This window comes from Phoca vitulina, unplaced genomic scaffold (genome assembly GCF_004348235.1).
Source record: "Phoca vitulina isolate PV1807 unplaced genomic scaffold, GSC_HSeal_1.0 scaffold83, whole genome shotgun sequence".
Lineage (NCBI taxonomy): Eukaryota > Metazoa > Chordata > Mammalia > Carnivora > Phocidae > Phoca > Phoca vitulina.
The window spans coordinates 4,155,538-4,164,291 of NW_022589786.1; positions in this window are offsets into that span (position 1 = coordinate 4,155,538).

Consider the following 8,754-nt stretch of genomic DNA (forward strand, 5'->3'; position numbering starts at 1 on the left):
ACGACCAAGTGGGTTTTATTCCTGGGCTGCAAGGTTGGTTCAACATCTGCAAATCAATCAATATGATACACTACATAAATAAAAGAAAGGACAAGAACCATATGATACTCTCAATAGATGCAGAAAAAACATTTGACAAAGTACAGCATCCTTTCTTGATTAAAACTCTTCACAGTGTAGGGATAGAGGATACATACCTCAATATCATAAAAGCCATCTATGAAAAACCCACAGTGAATATTGAGAATGCTCAATGGGGAAAAACAGGGCTTTTCCCCTAAGGTCAGGAACACGGCAGGGATGTCCACTATCACCACTGCTGTTCAACATAGTACTAGAAGTCCTAGCCTCAGCAATCAGACAATAAAAAGAAAAGGCATCCGAATTGGCAAAGATGTCAAACTCTCACTCTTCGCAGATGATATGATATTTTATGTGGAAAACCCAAAAGACTCCACCCCAAAACTGCTAGAACTCATACAGGAACTCAGTAAAGTGGCAGGATATAAAATCAATGCACAGAAATCAGTTGCATTCCTATACACCAACAACAACAGAAGAAAGAGAAATTAAGGAGTCGATCCCATTTACAATTGCACCCAAAACCATAAGATACCTAGGAATAAACCTAACCAAAGAGGCAAAGGATCTGTACTCAGAAAACTATAGAATACTCATGAAAGAAATTGAGGAAGACACAAAGAAATGGAAAAACGTTCCATGCTCATGGATTGGAAGAACAAATATTGTGAAAATGTCTATGCTACCTAAAGCAATCTACACATTTAATGCAATCCCTATAAAAATACCATCAACTTTTTTCACAGAGCTGGAACAAATAATCCTAAAATTTGTATGGAACCAGAAAACACCCCGAATAGCCAGAGGAATGTTGAAAAAGCAAAGCAAAGCTGGTGTCATCACAATTCCGGAAGCTGTGATCATCAAGACAGTATGGTACTGTCACAAAAACAGACACATAGATCAATGGAACACAATAGAGAACTCAGAAATGGACTCTCATCTCTATGGTCAACTAATCTTCCACAAAGCAGGAAAGAATATCCAATGGAAAAAAGACAGTCTCTTCAACAAATGGTGTTGGGAAAACTGGACAGCCACATGCAGAAGAATGAAACTGGACCATTTCCTTACACCATACACAAAAACAGACTCAAAATGGATGAAAGACCTAAATGTGAGACAGGAATCCATCAAAATCCTTGAGGAGAACACAGGCAGCAACCTCTTTGACCTCAGCCGCAGCAACTTCTTTCTGGACACATCGCCAAAGGCAAGGGAAGCAAGGGCAAAAAGGAACTATTGGGACTTCATCAAGATAAAAAGCTTTTGCACAGCAAAGGAAACAGTCAACAAAACCAAAAGACAACTGACAGAATGGGAGAATATATTTGCAAATGACATATCAGATAAAGGGCTAGTATCCAAAATCTATAAAGAACTTATCAAAATCAACACTGAAGGAACAAATAATCCAATCAAGAACTGGGCAGAAGACATGAACAGACATTTCTGCAACGAAGACATACAAATGGCCAACAGATACATGAAAAATGCTCCACATCACTGGGCATCAGGGAAATACAAATCGAAACCACAATGAGATACCACCTCACACCAGTCAGAATGGCTAAAATGAACAAGTCAGGAAATAACAGATGTTGGCGAGGATGCAGAGAAAGGGGAACCCTCCTACACTGTTGGTGGGAATGCAAGCTGTTGTAGCCACTCTGGAAAACAGTATGGAGGTTCCTCAAAAAGTTGAAAATAGAGCTACCCTATGTCCCAGCAATTGCATTACTGGGTATTTACCCTAAAGATACAAATGTAGTGATCCAAAGGGGCACCTGCCCCCCATGTTCATAGCAGCAATGTCCACAGTAGCCAAACTATGGAAAGAGCCTAGATGTCCATCAAGAGATGAATGGATAAAGAAGATGTGATATATATATACAATGGAATACTACTCAGGCATAAAAAAAAAAAAAGAAATCTTGCCATTTGCAACGACATATATGGAACTAGAGGGTATTGTGCTAAGGGAAATAAGTCAACCAGAGAAAGACAATTATCATATGATCTCACTCATATGTGGAATTTAAGAAACAAGACAGAGGATCATAGGGGAAGGGAGGGAAAAATGAAACAAGACAAAACCAGAGAGGGAGACAAACCATAAGAGACTCTTAATCTCAGGAAACAAACAGGGTTGCTGGAGTGGAGGTGGGTGGGAGGGATGGGGTGGCTGGGTGATGGACATTGGGGAGGGGACGTGTTGTGGTGAGCGCTGTGTATTGTGTAAGACTGATGAATCACGGACCTGTACTCCTGAAACAAATAATACATTGTATGTTAATAGAAAAAAAAAAAGAATGAGGAAGATCTTTGAATTGATACAGAGTTATTTCCAGGGTATAGTGTTAAGTGCAAAGCAAAGTGCCGAGAAGTGTAATGTGCTACTTTTCAGGTAAGACAGAGGGGTGGGTATAAATAAATATACGTGCATTTGCTTATTTGTAAAGATGAGACAGGACTAGTGAGATTAGTTATTTACAGAGGTTAGGTAGGAATAATGTGGAAAAAGGGGGAAATGATAACAGGGTGTAGAGAACGAAGAGGGTGGGACACTTCTGAGTATATCTTTTTGTGTAATTGTGACTCTTAGAACCATAATAATGTTCCTCATACCCAGAACATGATTAAGATCATCCAGGAGATGAGTGGAATTCAATATGAAATACAAACAATAACGAGTGGTATTTCAAATGAGGAATGCAACCACATTGAAGGAGGTGATAAGAAATATAACTAACTGATGTTACAGTATTTTGATGGGATACTATACAGCTAAAGACCAATGGATCTGCACACAAATATTGGACTTGAATTAGTCAATCTGTTTTTCACAGGAGTAGGGATTAGAAATTCTGAAAATATTTGGAATTGAAGGATTGAAAAAAATAAATATATTGTGGATAATGAGATCATGGGGGCATACTGAAAGGACATAGGAGCCAACTTGAAGGAGCTTTCAATAGCCAAACTTGGACATTTTGAGCAATAAAATAAATAATGACAATAATGTATTCTAATCCACAGAATAAAAAAAAAATCCATGAGTCCATACACAATAGAATACCAGTTAAATGTAGAAGGAATGTCAGGAAGAGAAAAAAAATCACCTATGAATGCTAAAATTATTGGGTCAAAATATGATTAAAAACAGGATTTTGCAGGGCACCTGGGTGGCTCAGTCAGTTCAGCGACCAACTCTTGATTTTGGCTCAGATCATGATCTCAGGGTCATGAAATCAAGCCCCGCATTGGGCTCCACACTCAGCAGGGAGTCTGCTTGAGGTTCTGTCTCTCCCTCTGCTCTCCCTATCTCCTCCTACTCTCCCCATCCCAGCTTGTGTGCTTGCACCCTTTCTCTCTCTCTAAAACAAAATAAAACAAAATAGGATTTTCATGGTTTCAAGGTATTTCCTTACAAGATATCAACTGCAAAGGGGAAAATAGTCACTGTGGTGAGAAAACTGGCAGGTGCCATCTTAACCAAATGTACATCACCAAGTTAACATCACTAGTAATAAGACATTGATCATGTGCACCTCCTGATATGATGCACTGATAAAGCACAATGAGACTTCTGTGGTCTTGTCAAAAATGGGTTAACCTCAGTGAGGAGGAAAGAGGAGACAAACCCAAATTGAGAGACCAGTACAAAATAAATGGCCAGTATTCTTCAGAAGTGTGGGGCCATGAACAATAAGGAAAGACTGAGGAACGGTCACAGATTGGAGAGAATAAAGAAACTGTGGGCTCTTGAATTGGTTGCTGGATTAGAAAAAGGCCCAGAAACAGGATCTCACCAGTGTTAATTACTTGGCTTTGATCATTGTATTCAGGTTCTGTAAGATGTTAACATTAGTGAAAGTAGGTGAAAGGTATATTGGGAACTCTGTATTATTTTTGCCACCTTGAAGTTTTTTCAAAATAAAAAGTTGTAAAAATATATTGCTGAAGTTTCCATTTTGAGGGACAAAAAGGGTATGAGCTAGCTCTCATGCAACTTCAGTCCAGGAAGGGAGATAAACATGTATGCAAATAAATACCGCAACTGTGGTGGGTTACAAAATAGAAGTTCCTGGGGACTGCAGAGTCTGGGTCGGTGCATGAAGTCAGAGAGGGTTGTCTTTAGGAAGTGGTAGCTGACATCTGAGACATGAGGAGGAATGAATCAGGGAAAGAGAGAGAGGAATAGTGTACGTGGAAGCTCTGCAGCAAGGGGGAACATGGTGCTTTTAGGGAATTGCATGAGGGCCGTTAAGACTGGAAGGAAAAGGTGCTGCTGGTGCAGGAAGAAGCTGGAGAGGTGGGGAGGGACCAGATCACCCAGGGCCTTGTAACTGGGTCCCAGTTTTTGCCAAAGCAGCACAGACAGCAGAGAATTTATCCTCCATTGTTGCAACTAGACTGATCAGTTTGGGTCCTATCGGTGATCTTCAGAGTGCTGATTGCAATCAGCCAGTGTACATTGTACCCATCACATGGCGCCTGAGGTTCCTTGTCTGGTAGCTTACCTAACCTCCCTGACCTGTAAGTCTAGCTTCTTAAGTTGGAGTCCTCCTAAAGATTTTCTCTTTCAAGAGTCATATCACCTCAATTTCACTTTTAAGTGGTATTGGCATACCAGGCAGAAGTTCTGCCCCCTCACCCATTTTTTTTTATCTTTGAACTCAGGGACTTGCTCGAGGCTCTCCTATGTAGGTCTAAGTCAGCCTGGACATTATTTGCCAAGAGCAAATCTTGTGCGTCCTTAGGAATTTGCCTTTCAGTCTCATTGCCAGGAGCACTGTGGCTTATAAACCGTTGCACTTGTGTCACTAATGTCCACTTGGAGTCAACTCTGAATGCCTCCATTTCACATGGGTGACTTCTGCTGCCCGCCACCCCCACCCACCCAGGCAGGGCTTGTGTTGCTTTAGCAATCTCAACTTGAGTTCTGTAGCAATCCCAGTTCTCTTATTGCTCCTTCTTTCAGTAGACTTGCTGAAGATCCAAATTAAGCCTCTCCTTAAAATGATTTTGTGTCTCATTCCACTCTACGCCCCAATCGTAGTCCAGCTCTATCATTTTAAGACAGATCACATTTGTCCAGCAGAGAACTGCAATGGGAAATATTTCTGAAGGTCCTGGGGCGGGGGCAGGAATCCCCCTCCATCCTCGGTATCCTCTAAAATATCTCTATTCCAGCTACCAGGTCCCAGTTTTTGCCAAGGAAGCACATAGCAATAGAGAATTCAGCTTACACTGTTGCAACTGGAATGGCCAATTTGGGTCCTATCAGTGATCTTCAGAATGCAGGTTGCAATCAGATAGCGTGTGTCGCGCCAGTCACATGGTGCCTGACGTTCATTGTCTGGTGGCTTACCTAATTTGATTTTGCATTGCTTTATTTTGCATGCAAACCTTTGTGCCAAGGTTGGCTATCCACTATCTGTAGATTGTTCGATGTTATGAGAAGCAGAGATTCTTGCATTTCTTTTTCCAGAGGTTCTTTTGCAACCCAGGGTCTATTAACTTCATGGACTTTGTGATTGTTCCTCAAATTGCATGTAAAACTTAGCATGTGCGCATATATGTGAATTTTATGAAGGAGGATCTATGGCTTCCATTAGAATCTCAACAAGGTGTATGACCATCCCCTACCCCAAAGTCATAAACCACACTGTCTTACCTGCATTTTATTGCTCTATATTCTATAGGAAGGCTTCCATATATTCCCCAAAGCCTCACTTTCTCCACACTTGTGGTCTGGGTCTCAAAAGGGCAAAGATTTTATTATTGGCTTATAGTTTTCTTATTTAGTGATAGGATGCTTCTCTCTACCTCCCTCTCTTTCATAGCTACTTCACATCTCCTCCAAGAGCTTGTTGCTTGACATCTGACCATTGGTAAATGGATGATGACGCACAGAGGATGAGAACTCTCCTAACTCCAGCTGGGATTCCTGGTGTTCCATAGCATCAATCATGTTATAGAAGGGGAGGTTGAAAAGTGACATTACTTATAAGTATTCACTATACTGTACATTTGTGGGGCATTGGTGGTTCGGTGGTAGAATTCTCGCCTGCCACTATACCGTACATTTATGCTTTACATACTTTCCCATATGGGTTAAAAATAAAAATTTTTTTTAACATTGTGTTTCCATTATAGTGAAACAAATCATCATTAAAATTTCCCCTCACATGAAGTTTCTTTAGCTGTAAAGTCAATACATTACTGTTAAAAATACAATAACACAGGCAAGCAAAAAAAAAAAAAAAAGCATAAAATTTCACTCCTAACTCAACCAACTTGGTGAAAATTCCTATAACGTTTTATGTTCTGCATACCTTTCAAAATTGCTCGACTATATGCAAATGACCTCTTTTTTAAAAAGAACCAAAATGGAATCATGCTTCACATTTTATTTTTAACAGCTGTATTGAGGTATAGTTAATATTAAACTGCACATATCTAAAGTGTATAATTGGTAAGTTTTGAAATATATACACACCCCTGGGAAACCATCCTCACAATAAAAATTGTGAAGACATTATCCGTAACATCCAAAAGTTTCCTCATGCCCCTTTGTAATATCTCCCACTCACTCTACCCACTCCTCCTTTCAGAAACCAGATTTGCTTTCTGTCCCTACAGAACAGGTTGCATATTATCTACTATGATAAAGCTACCATGAACATTTATGTACAAGTCTTTTTATAGGTATATGCTTCCTTTTCTTTTATGGGAGTTCCAGTTCCTCCACATCTTTGCCAACACTAATATGGTCAATCTTTTAAATTTTAGATATAAAGTAGTATCTCATTATGGCTTTTATTTGGATTTCCCTAATTACTAATGATGTTGAACATATTCTCATATGCTTATTTACCATCCATATATCTTCTTTGGTAGTGGGTCTATTCAAACCTTTGCCTATTAAAAAAATAAGTTGTTTCCTTATCACTGGGCTTTGAGAGTTCTTCATGTATTCTGGGTATGAGTGTTTCAATAGACATAACTTTGCAAAGATTTTCTCTCAGACTGTGGCTTTTCCTTCCATCCTTTCAACAGTGTCTTTTGAAGAGCAAAAGTTTTAATTTTGTTGAAGTCTACTTTAGTGATTTGTTCTTTAATGGATTGTGCTTTGGGTGTTGTATCTAAGAAATCTTTGCTTAACCCAAGGTCACAAAATTTTTCTCCTATGATTTCTTCTAAAAATTTTATAGTTTTAGGTTTTATATTTAGGCCTAAGATCCATAGGTCTATTTTGAGTTGATTAATAAATATAATATAAAGTATGGATCTTTTTTTTTTTTGCATATTGATATCCAATTTTTGTAGCTCCATTTCTTGAAAAGTCAATCCTTTCCCCACCACTTTGCCTCTGCATCTTTGTCAAAAATCAGTTGCCCACATATGGGTAGAATTTATTCCGGGCTCTATTCTGGTCTATTCATCTACTTGTCTATCTTGGCACCAACACCATGCAGTTTTGGTTATTATAGCTTTGTTATAATTCTTGAAATCAGTGTTAGCCCTCGATTTTTGTTCTTCTTTTTCAAAGATATCTTGGCCATTCTAGGTCCTTTACATTTTCATATGAATTTTAGAATCAGCTAGTCAGCTTAAAAAAAAAAAAAGCCTGCTGAATTTGGTGAGAATTGCTATCTTAACCACAGAGAGTCTTCTGAGTCATGAACAAGGTGTATCTCTCCATTTATTTAGGCATCAATTTCTTTTAGCAATATATTATTGTCTTTATAAAGATTATATATGATAGTCTTTAACAGGTGTTTCGTATCTTTCATCAGATTTATCCCCCATTATTGCATATTTTTGATGCAATTATAAGTGCAATTTCTGATTGTTCTCAGCTAGTACAGAGAAATACAATTGGATTTTGTATATTGACCTTGTGTCCTGAAGCATTGTAAACCAATTAGTAGTAGCTTTTTTGTAGATTCCATTGGGTTTTCTACATTGGTATCATGCCATCTTCATAAAGACAGTTCTTTCTTCCTTTCTGATCTGGATGCCATTTATTTCTTTTTCTTGCCTAATTTCATTGTCTAGATATCTGACACAATATCAAATAGAAGTGGCTAGAATAGATGTCTCTGATTTGCTTCTGATCTTTCTTACAGGAAAAGCATTCAATTTTTTCCATCAAGTATGACATTAGCTATATGTATTCATAGATGCTTTTTACCGGTTGTGAAAGTTCCCTTCTATTCCTAGTTGCTGGGAGTTTTATATGAGGAGTAGATGTTGGATTTTGCCAAATGCTTTTCTGTGTCTATTTAGATGATTATTTATTTCTTTTTTTAGTTTGTTAATAACGGTGAATTACACTGATTTCAAATATTAAACCAACCCTGTATTCCTAGGATAAATCCCATTCTGCAATGATGTATTACCCTTTTAATATATTGTTGAATTGCTAAAATTTTGTTTACAATTTTTACATGTATATCCATGAAAGATTTTGATCTGTAGCTTTATTTTCTCATACTGTCTTTGTCTAGTTTTGGTTCGCATGTTTTTAATAAACCAGCTTTTTCCCACTGATCAATCACAAATATATTTGCCTATCAATAGATGCATTTTTGCAGTGTGTGGGGGCATCACACCATTTTATTTTGGATGAGTCATAATTTAACCTAATGTTGGATGTTTGTT